General features: G+C 39.6%; 1 long non-coding RNA gene and 2 other non-coding genes across 3 annotated transcripts; 1 reads left to right on the top strand and 2 right to left on the bottom strand.

Moving 5' to 3' along the window:
- Nucleotides 1-3,139: 3,139 nt before the first annotated feature.
- Nucleotides 3,140-3,211, bottom strand: trnaa-cgc. The gene has a single exon. It is a non-coding gene; the product is annotated as a tRNA-Ala (tRNA).
- A 353-nt stretch (nucleotides 3,212-3,564) lies between these two features.
- trnaa-ugc lies at nucleotides 3,565-3,636 on the bottom strand. The gene has a single exon. It is a non-coding gene; the product is annotated as a tRNA-Ala (tRNA).
- A 1,385-nt stretch (nucleotides 3,637-5,021) lies between these two features.
- On the top strand, nucleotides 5,022-9,012 carry LOC121849401. The gene is made up of 3 exons (XR_006085208.1): nucleotides 5,022-5,111; nucleotides 7,642-7,679; nucleotides 8,962-9,012. It is a non-coding gene; the product is annotated as an uncharacterized LOC121849401 (long non-coding RNA).
- The last annotated feature ends 3,108 nt before the right edge of the window (nucleotides 9,013-12,120 follow it).

The following is a 12,120-nucleotide window of genomic DNA, read 5'->3' as shown; positions in this document are numbered from 1 at the left end:
AATTCTGATGCAACTCCTTTTGTAACGTGTACAGGGTCAAAGCAAGTTTAGAAGTTAAATCCAGTTAAATGTGATTCTTGTTATACAATGCAGGATTCTGATACACTTTCAAACAAAATCTGAGACACTTTCAAACTGCTTTCATCAATGTTTTTGCCAGTCGTGTTTCACATTACATTTGGGTTTAATAACATCATGTCTTGTTGCATATATATTAAAATTTCATAAGATACTATCAAAACAAAGTTTGGTCTAGTTCAAAAATAATTCAAAATAACTGTTTTAAATCCACGATGATAAAGGGTTCAAAGCGAAACTACTTAATCCAACTTTTTTTTCACATCACATGGTTCTAGCTCACCCAGACAGAAGGACAGTCTTGCATCCTTCTGCAAAAATTATATTTGAGCAAAAAGTGCTTCTCTATTAGAGCACACGAATTAAGCAATGCGGGTGTTTCCACAAATTTAAAGTATTCTTTCAATTCAGCTTGGATAATATTGATTTTAAATCTCAGTACATACCTGTTTTTACTTCATTATCCCCATACCCTTTATCTAAAACTCACAAGTTACAATTACTTAGGACTTGATTTGTGCTTCTTCTTGGACATTCATTTTTTTATTCCATCCACAGTATCAAGAACAAAGCCTTAATTATTTTGCTTTGTCTTTACTTTTTAATACCCCTTGTAACTAAGAAAGAACCAGGACAGGCAAAGATTCACAAAGATTTTAAAAACGGTATATTGAAATGCTTGTGCCCAACTACTTCCAAAGCTCATTATTCCTGTACTTATTATTGGATTGCCCAAACTCTGTCTCTCACTCAGGACAGTGACTACTCAATGTTGGCATCAATGTACAATGGTTAAACCCTTTATTTTGATGTGCTTAACTGGTTAAACAGGAATATGCTACCAATTGTGAGCTGCAGCTCTACAGTGTTGTGCACTTTTTAAAAAAATATTATTGAGTGGGATTTCCCTCTGCCCATCTGCTTTCGTGCAAAAACTTTAATCAAAAAGTGCAAGTGCCTTGACCTTGTCCACGGTGTCAAGACCACTCACATAACCTCATTCCTCAAATCACCAAATGGAAGTGCAGGCCATTTCTTCACAATCTCGTGATCAAAGGTCAATCCACTAAATTAACTTCATAACCAAATCTACACTCGATTCAAATGTCCACGTGATTTTAGCCCAAAGGCTGAACGTGTGTACTACTGTAGTATGACAGAAAATACTGAATCCTGTGCTACTGTACACCCCCTGCTGGTACAAGGCTACTTTTACTAAACTACTTCAGAATCACTGTAACCCAGCAGTGAGCACAGTACTTGCATTTTTAATTACGTCTTCACATTCCACTATTTTGTGCAATTTGATGCGAACAAATAACTGGAGCTCAGAACATGTGAATGTCACTGAACTACTGAACACAGAAACTGGGAATATCATAGGTTGTGGTGCAAATGCTTTGCATACAGTGTATGCTGAGTTGCATGTGTTCTGAGCAGAGCAGGCAAGAGAGAATTGGATACACATTTAAAGAGGAAGAATATATAATGACACGGGGAAAAGAAAATGGAATTGGGGATGAGCGTTGTTAGGCCAGTTGTAGTAGCTAGCACTACTTTAGGCTCAATGGACCTCTTCCTTTGCTATTTTATATTATTCTTCTCATAAAAGGCAAAACAATCTTCCTTTTCCAAGATCCAATCTTCAAGATTAATTCTAGAATTTACTTGTTACTCACAGGAACTTGCTGAATGTGGCTCAGCTCTGGTTTTCTGATAAATCTCAGAATAATTCATCAACGAGTTAAACTTAAACTAGAAATTACCCGTAACATTTGGCGACAACCTGATTAATACATTACACATGTTTTGGACAATACTAGACAGACAGAAATCATGCATATAAGTATCAGAAATTATAGCACAGAAGTTGGTCGTCTGGCAATTCAAGCCTCTGCCGTGTTCACAACAACAAAAAAAGACAACAGAGATTTACCCAGGGCCTCATACTTGCAAAGAATGCACATCTGAACTATATCTGCCCGCCACGGAGGTGTTAATAAGTATGCATGGGCAGCAGGTGGCTGAGGTCAGAGTGGGCTCAGCCCACCCCCACCGCCAAATCAGCCTGACTCACTTGCAGGACTTGGAAGGGCAGACCAGTCACTGGAGGCAGGGACTCGTCCCACTCACATTCCGTTAACCCTGTAAAGCCGAAGCTCTCGCGGGTAGGGGGTCTCAGCTGGACAGCAGTAGGAAAGCTTACCAGACAGTGATCATTTATGGCAGTTTTGCTCAAGGTGTACACGCAGTGTTTATGGCAGTTTTGCTCAAGGTGTACACGCAGTGTTTATGGCAGTTTTGCTCAAGGTGTACACGCAGTGTTTATGGCAGTTTTGCTCAAGGTGTACACGCAGTGTTTATGGCATGTTAAATGGTTTGTGAGTGGGATCACTGAAATCCACATTCTATGTTGGATCCTTTGGTTGCAAGCGTCGCTGCAATGGGTACAGCTAATATAGAATAAGACAAGACACCATCACCAATAGATATTCTGCCAGTGATGCTAAACAAATCAGTTGCAAATCAACCCGGTTGCTATCTGACAGTGTAAAGAGCGTTGCTATCTGACAGGGTTCTCTACCAAATCCATTATGCGCCTAATTCAATGGGCTTTGGGGATAATATTTTGCAAGTCAATTATTCCGTGGATATTATTTTCAATAATCTCATTATATTTGCCATGAGTGGAAACAATAAAATGGAAATAGTAAGCAAACACATGGCAGCTCGGACTTGCACCTCATCCAGTATCACCGTTCTTAAAGTGGTTTTACTGACCGCAAAAACAATCATTTTTCATTGATCTCACAATATCCAGGAAAACGAGTGTGACTTTTTTTTTAAAAAAAAACACACGCTCTTTACAAGTCGAATTGCTGCAACCGCCTACGGTGAGCAGTTGGGGGGGTACAGGACAGAGATCTGCTTTGGGTTCAGAGTTTGAGGAGTAGCACTGTCGATTGCAAAGCACTCGTGTAATATTCGATTAACTGTGACGATGCGGATATGTTTTGTGGTTAATGCACAAAGCACATTTCTGACTTTTGAGCAAAACCTGTGGAGATGCCGGGGATTGAACCCGGGGCCTCATACATGCGAAGCATGCGCTCTACCACTGAGCTACATCCCCACTCGCTTGCATTCGCTCACCAAACACTCCCTTTGATCTCACCATTTGCTGCCTTTCCTTTTTTTTTCTCCCTCTCTTTCTCTCTCTCTCTCTCTCTCCTGCACTGCAGACTGAGAGACGTTGAAACGAGGGCACACGGTGGGCAACGTTGCCATATTATTATTATTATTATTATTAGAATAAGACACAGTGGCTGCACGTAACGTACTGCATTTGCTGCCGATGCAATCCCTCAGCACCATCTGTAGGCAAAAAAAAAAAACCCTCTTCTCTGGGAATCGGGGGGTTGGTCGCACGTACCAAAGAGATATGTATCTGTACCCTCAGCGGATGTTTGCAGCGTAAACATAATGTGGAGATGCCGGGGATTGAACCCGGGGCCTCATACATGCAAAGCATGCGCTCTACCACTGAGCTACATCCCCTCACTGGAGCAGTCACACACACACACACACACCCACCCACCCACCCCGGCAGCTGGTCACTGCCTTTCCTTCCTGTCAGGCGGGGGGTTTGCAACAGGCGGTGCTGGTGCTGGTGCTGCTGGTGCTGGTGCTGGTGCTGCTGGTGGTGGTGGTGCTGGTGCTGCTGGTGGTGGTGGTCTGTCTGCGCAGTCCCCCCCGCGCACGGAGCTGAATGGGAAGGTGTTTGGGAGCCCCTCAGGAACCGGGAGAGGAACCACCGGGAGATCCCGAGGCCGAGACTTTGTTGCCGAACCGCTGCTTTAGTTGCAATTTCCCGGAGACACGTCAGTGATCACAACTAATACAGACAGACACACACAGACAGACACACACACACACACAGATAGACACACACAGACAGACACACACACAGACACACACACACACACAGATAGACACACACACACACACAGACAGACACACACACACACACACACACAGACAGACACACACACACAGACAGACACACACAGACAGACACACACAAACAGACAGACAGACACACACACAGACAGACACACACACACACACACACAGACAGACACACACACACAGACAGACACACAGACAGACAGACACACAGACAGACACACACACACACACAGACAGACAGACAGACACACACACACACACACACACACAGACAGACACAGACACACACACACACAGAGACAGACAGACACACACACACAGACAGACACACACAGACAGACACACAGACAGACACACACAGACAGACACACAGACAGACACACACACACAGGCAGACACACACACACACACACAGACACACACACAGACAGACACACACAGACAGACACACACAGACAGACACACACACAGACAGACACACACAGATACACAGACACACACACACAGAGAGTAACAGTACCGAAATGTGCGGTGCAGTTGCCACCACTTTCTGTCCACTTCTCGGTTGGAAGACGAGGAGCCGAACCTGTGGGGCTCTCTCCTGGTGATGGTGATGGTGATGCGCTGTTGCAATAATAAGAGCGTTGCAAAAATAATAATAATAATAATAATATATATATATATATATAAATGCGGAGCCATTTATTTATTTTCATTTCTTGAGCAAATTCACTCATTCCCTCTCTCCCCCCCCACCCCCCCCCCCCCTCCCCTGCTGCCGTCTGCGCTTGTGCGCCTGCTCAGCCCTCTCTCCCCCCCTCTCTCCCCCCCTTCTGACACGTCTCTCGCAGCTCCACGTCGACACAAAGCTGCAGGTGAAGGGGAGAGAGAGAGAGAGAGAGAGACACACACTGAGCAAACAGGTGAGAGAGAGGAGAGAGAGAGACACACACACACACACCGAGCAAACAGGTGAGAGAGAGGAGAGAGAGAGAGAGAGAGAGGGCGAACCTTCCCCTCGAGACTGACTGCAAGTTACTGACCTCTTCTCCTCTTCCCCAAAGGTAGGTCTCAAACTGCAGATGCAAAGTAAGTTAAGTCATCGCAATTGCATGTGTGTAAAAATCAGTCCTTTTCATTTTATTTCACACCCCCCACCTCACCCCCCCCCCCCAACCCTTATCAAATCAGTTTCTTAGCCCCCACATAAGTTCTTCACTAGTCTTGTGGTTCTCTGCTGTGCTGTGTGTTGAAATGTTTCTGAGCTGCATATAGTTCTGATCATTCTATCTCTGCTCTGTTAAGTTAATAGTTTGGCCACTTCATGTGGAAACTAGTTATTGGGTTTTGTTTTGCAGAAGCAATGGGTTTTAATTGGGAGGGGGTGGGGGGGGGGAAGGAAGACTTTTTTGCAAACACATTTTTCTTTGCTCACTGTCTTATTTTGTAAACCATGTGATAAGAAGGATATAGTATATTGGTGAGTGGTGTAAGATGTGTAGTTAGAAGCATTCCTGAATCATGCCCCACCCAATAAATATAGCCCAGATCCTTGCAATAATGTGTGTTTGGTAAAATCAGAGTACAGATTTTGAGAGTTACTTCACTAGTTGGTCTATAATCACTGGCACCGCAAAGACTTAACAATGATTTCCTTGCAATCCGATGTAATTTACTGCAGAAGATTATACAGGTAAACATTTAATCTACCTGGTATAATTGGAATGCTGTACTTTCTTGGCTCCTTTTGCCAATTATTTTTAAAACAGGATGGCTTGGCTGTAATAATAATAATCCTTGCATAAGGCCTTATCACGTCTTCGAGATGTCTCAAAGCGCTTCACAGAATATACTGTAAAGTGAATATTTTGTGGGCGAAGGTGGCCAACTGCACACAGCAGTAATACTCCACATCAAAGAGCCACCAAGCACACACTGTCCAGGCTATATGAATTGAAATTTGGGTGAGGTACTGAGAGTCTCACATATAGTATTTGGGACAACAGTATATTCCAGTATCAGTCTTTAAGAGAGCAAGGAATAGTTATATAATCATAATAATCCTTGCATTTTATATAGCGCCTTATCACGCCTTGAAAAGAAGCAAATTCAAAAAGAGCACTTGTGGATGCAGATGTAACATATGTTACTGTTAGACTCCTGTCCAAGAATAGGATTGCCTGTTATTACTATTATTCAGTAAGTGATATTCAAAAATCTTGCAGAAATTAACAGCAACATTAATTTAAAAGCCCTCTTGTAGGTTGTAATTTAGTAAATGAGATGTAAAAATTATCCTTGGGCTATTTCATCTGCTCTGTGGACTAGCAGGAATGAAGATGGAGCAGGTGGGGACTGAGTAAGGCACAAATCTGATATTTTGGATAGAAATTTCAGTAGGGCACTTAATTAGTACTGCAACATTGCCAAGTTCAAAATAAGCACACTTAGTCCACCTTCAGCAAGATCCAAATCAGATGAGTGATCTAAGGCTGATATGCCAGCTCCAGGAGAATAGCTGCAGCTGGCACAATACTTCTAAAATGATGTACACTAGTACTCAAAATAAATCTAAAAATTCACTGGCACTTACCTATGGCGAGTGGACTCATGCCAATCCGCAGATTTAACATGGGCTTCACACACGGTAAGCCTGGCTTCATCCGAAACTCAAGAGTGCTATTGCAGATGCCGTTTGAAGCTGTGATGGGAAGGTGTTAAGGTGGGTATTCAACAAGGATGAAATCAAATGGGCTGAAGGATCTTCTTCATTGAAACTGATCTTGTGAGAAGCATGCATGCCTATTGGTATTTGCACATGTGTTACAGCACACTTGAGTTTGGGAGGAAATTAATATTCTTGGAAGGATTACTACCCATGGAAGGAGCACAACCGTTCTTGCATTGTTAGATGCCATTTTCCATATGCTGATTTCTTAGTTTAACAAAAGTATAAGATGAACTTGATGAGAAATCGTCTCACTACAACAACTTGCACTTATATAGCACCCTTCACGCAGGGCAGTGTCTCAGAGTGCTAAACAGTGGCAGAGCCTGATTCCAAGCCGGGGGGAGGTGGCCGTAAGCACAGTCAAACAGGAAAGTTTTTAGGTGTTTGTGGGACATTGCTGTGCGCAATTGGCTGCCGTGTTCGCCCACAAAACGTCAATTCACTTTACAGTGTGTTCTGTGAAGCGCTTTGGGATGTCCTCCCGACGTGAAAAGCGCTATATCAAATGCAAGGATTATTATTATTATAGGTGGAACTTGAATGAGGGAAGGGGGCAAGATGAAGGGATTGAGGGAGAGTGTACCAGAGTTTTGGGGCATAGTGGCTGAAAGCACGACCTCCAGTGGTGGGGCGGAGGGTGTGAGGGACAAGCAGGAGACCGGTGCCAGTTGAGCGGAGGCGCCGGGTGGTGGAAACAGGTAGTGAGGAGGTCAGAGAGGTAGGGAGGTGCCAAGGAGTAAATGGATTTGAACACGAGAGTGAGGATACAATAGTTTGTAATAAGCAAGTTTGACTTTATATTTGACCATGCTATTAACTGTATTTTTCTATTAATACTGTGGCGTTCTGGTTGTTCATTAAAGAAAACTTTCCGTCGCTCTCCATTCTCTATCTTCAAAAGGTGCGTTCATTTTCTTTTGTTCTGAATACAAAAAAAAATCTTTGCATGTCATTTGTTGCATGAAACACACATAATTTTGGACTAAGTTTTATTTTTTAAAAATCTTGTGGTTGATTACAAAGATATTGTATATTGTGACACAGTTAACCATCTTTGAGACTTCCTTTTTTTATTTGAAATCTTTAGTTTAAAAACCCAAATTCTAAAGATGTGAAGACACCATTGCAGGTGAAGTTAGCGCAATTGACATTGGCAACCAAATTAATTACTGCTGAATTTTTTTGTGTGATGGTGGTCAAGGCAATTAAACTTCAACTTCTGTAATCAATTATGCTATAAGCAGTGACATTTATATGAAAGTTGTTTAACTGCAGTTCATATTCTAGCAGTTCCCTTTTTGGACAGATATGTTCAGCACATTCTGCTCTGGAAGCGAAAGAATCTCCGTTTTATTATGCTAATCCTCATCTTCAAGAATCCAAGAAAATTGGCGGATGTAGGAACTTAGTAGTGAAAGAATGTTCTACTTAAAGTGTAATAATACTGTGTAAATTTAATCTGTGGAATTATTTTTATTTCTGGTGATTGGGTCACTGTACTTCACAAATTCTTTGAAAGAAGTTGCAGAAATATAAAATGATGGTTCAAAATATTCTTTGTATTCTTACTGTAAAATGTACCACAGAATTTATCTACATCTATACTGGATTAACAATATTAATATTTTCACATTTGTATATAAACTTAAATTGTATTTTAACGCGAAATTAAAACACACAATCTATTGGGAGATAACATCGAGCCTATATTAACCATAATAGTAAAGATGACTTCTTGTTCTCGTAATCAAGCATGTGATGTCTTTTTTATTAATTGAATTTTACAGAAGAATGTTACACTGTTTACATTATAAAATCAAGTGTGATTTGGAAAGAATAATTTGGCTTTTTATAAGGGCACACTCTTGCACTACTATTAATCCTGCTATTACAACTGTTGTAATATTACAGTGAAATCCTGTGGCCTACAATAGATATTAACTTATTTATTCCCAATTTTATTTCTCTCAATGAATCAATAAAAGGATACAGCAGTAACATTGCTGCTGTGTCAAACCATCCACTTCTTCCTTTGGTTTCACCAATCTGGATTGCATCACTTCCAATCGTCCCACTAAACTATCATACATATCACATCTTACTTTTATATTACATGGTACATTTTTTGATTGAATAGTTGTGGAAATAGCAGCCATCAGTTAAAAACTTATTTATGTTTCAAGATCACCAAGCATCCAAGCCTGAAGATTTGGAAGATATTAAAAGTAAGGAAAGACTTTCAAAGGAAAGTTCTCTGATACACTTGGACTTTCTATTTATTACAGTCAGTGCATCACAGAACTTTGTTTTGGGAGTTTCTACTCGTGTTCTGAGCAAGTGAGCAATCGTACACTGCCATTGGCACTATGGTTGATATAATGATTAAGATGGAAATTGTACCATTTTACTTTGTATGTATTCAGCCAAGGTCTGTTTAAAAAATATTTTGTGTTTTAGGAGTTTTTGTTATAAGACCCATGCAGCTTGTTTCTGCAGAAAAGGCTGATTTGGTTTTGTTGTTGGCCAATGATACTTGTTGGCCAAGGATTTTAATTGTAATGTATTTCTTAACAATCAGAATTGTCAATATGAAGACATTTGCAACATCCTTTCCAATTTATATTATGCTAATTATAATATCACTTTCAGCTACGGTAGTTGATAGTTTGGTTACTACACCATAAAGCAGAGTTTCATCCCAAATCAATCCTCTTACCTAGGTGATAAGGTGATAAGCTATGTGACTTAATCATCACTGTTTTATTTTGAAATTTCTGACTTCTTTCTTTTACAAAGCACAGGAACAGATGGAATCCATTCAGTCTGTCAAGCCTATTCTGCCATTAAGCCTATTATGCCATTTTATAAGATCACTGCAATTCTTTAATCCAATTTCCTTGCCTTTCTCGAATACTTTTACATCTCAAGTATCCATCTATTTAACCTTTTAAACAACTCAATTGTTTGTGTCTCTTTGGCCTTCGGGGGTAGTTCATATAATGGACATCAAGCTCTCTGGCTGAACTGATTCGAATTATGGTAGCAGTGTCGATGTAAACCATGGCATAAATTTGACCTGCACTGATTTTGAAGAGTCAAGATCAAAAGTGTGAAGAATGGAAATATTACATTGCTGTGCACTTTTCAGATTATAAAAAGGGGTACATATCGGTTCAGTGAATTGTTTTATTAATGCACTATGTCACAGAGTAGCAGGACATGAGCGTCATGTCATTATTCATCATGAGCTTCACCTTGATTGCTCATGAAGATTTGACAGTCTGGGTATTAATGGGAGATGCTTCCTGACAAGCAGAGAGAAATAATTGGAGGTTGAGTCAATATATGCTTTGTTGTGTGTGTATATATACACCATGTAGCTGCCGATTCAAGTTCCTTGACTGAAGGTGTAAGGGCAGATTTTCTGCCTACTCACAGCTGGGAAATGATGCATGGCATGAAGATGATGAAATTACTCTTTTACAAAACCAATGACAGCACCTGAAAGATCTAAGAGAAGCCTTCTTTCTCTCAATTCTCCATAGAAGGGTATGCCTAATGTGAAATGTTTCTTACATTTTAGATCAAAGTAATTTACTGCACTCATTATGTCCTGAAGTGTGTAATTAATTGTTCTGTGTTATAATTGCAGGTGTCTGTGATGTTGACTAAGATATTAGGATTTAAATTATGAATTCCTTAAACACCAAGATTTGTTCACTGCCATTGTTAAGGATCTTAGAAGAAACTTTAAAGTGTTAAGGTGACTTTTAAGGAAGATCATTAAGATTTCTAGACTGTGTATGTTTAGATGTGCAGTCATAAGACAGTTAATTTATAAACTATGGGAGTTCTGCTTCCTTAGTGCTGTCGAAGGTATGGGCAGACATGAACCTTTTAATTGATTCCATTCTTTGAACCTCATTAAAATATTTAAATACAAGAATATGTATTTGAAGATGAATGAATCCTGCAGATTTCCTTGCAATGATGTTACCTCAATAAATGAAATAGGCCAAAGCTAAAAAGTAATGCTGCAAAATTTACATATGGTTATTTTGTACACCAGATTTGACCAGCTGTCTATGCCACTGATGTTCTGAGTGACAAACTGTTGAATTTTGCACCATTTCACCAGGTTTCAAAATTATGTTTGCATTGCTGATCATTATTTCAATTCTGGCTAAAGGGGAATGCAACCCTAAGATTACACTAGCCAATACTGGAATAGATTACTGTTACACAACTCCATAATATATATTTTTAAATCCATGTGCAAGTATTATTGAGCTCTTTAAAGGCGACTGATTTGAAGATTGTGGGGTTTTAAAATAAAAAGTTTTATTTATGCTTCAATGTACCATGTGTGTCTTTGTTAACTACAAGATTGACCATCATAACTATGCTGACTGGAGACAAAATATTTATGAAAGATATTCTTTAAGTGTCCTTTGTCTGCTTAATCAAATCTTGCTCCATAAAGCGCAGTTAAAACATTTTCTTGGGTTCACCTATTATAGATATTGAAAAAAAATATTGTGAAGAAAGTGTGCTTTGCTACCTTATTCTGGATAAAAAAAGAAATTGATTGTTCCAACTTTTCAAAGCGTATTGAAATAAAAAATATGCAGATTTAAGAATATTTATCAATGTTTTTAATTTTTTTTAGTTTTAAGGTGTCTATTCTTGATTTGTTCACATAAGCAGCGGAAGGTATTCCAGACCCCAAGCTAAATCAAACCTGCAAAGTTATAATCTTTGGACACTGTCCGAAGTATTTTAATATTAATTTACATACAAATTACACACGGTTATTATTATTTTTTTGGTCTTTTTTTTCAGCACTGAGGAATGGACTTCATCCCGAGGATTTGTGCATACATTTCTTATGAACTATTAACAAAACTCAGCAAATTCTTTTGGTCTTTGATGCTAAAAGAGCTGCTTCAAAGCTCTATTCTGCAATGCTTGCATTTTTCCTTGTTCCAAATACAAGTTCCCTGATCTTGATAGATTCGTGCAGCTGCTATGGGGTTCACCTCAATCACCCCGTAAAAAGCAATGACATTACAAAGTTAAATTGTCGGCTTCCTTACATTGCTAAATTTCAAGTTACTATGAATTGACAAACTCGTTTAATTTTCCTCTGTTCTCCCGTAATTCTGTCCTGACAGGGAGAGGCAATGAACATCAATCCTAAATTTGTACTGAAATACCGCATAATAGGCTATTTTCAACAGGTAAGATGTCAGGGTTCTAACGTGCATCAGCATTAAAAAAGCATTTTGATTTATTGTGATTTTTAACTTCAAAACATTTAGGTAATTTTCAATTAGATGAAT

This window comes from Callorhinchus milii, unplaced genomic scaffold (assembly GCF_018977255.1).
Source record: "Callorhinchus milii isolate IMCB2004 unplaced genomic scaffold, IMCB_Cmil_1.0 Scaffold6, whole genome shotgun sequence".
In the NCBI taxonomy this organism is placed as follows: Eukaryota; Metazoa; Chordata; class Chondrichthyes; order Chimaeriformes; family Callorhinchidae; genus Callorhinchus; species Callorhinchus milii.
This window is presented reverse-complemented; position numbering and strand designations above follow the sequence as displayed.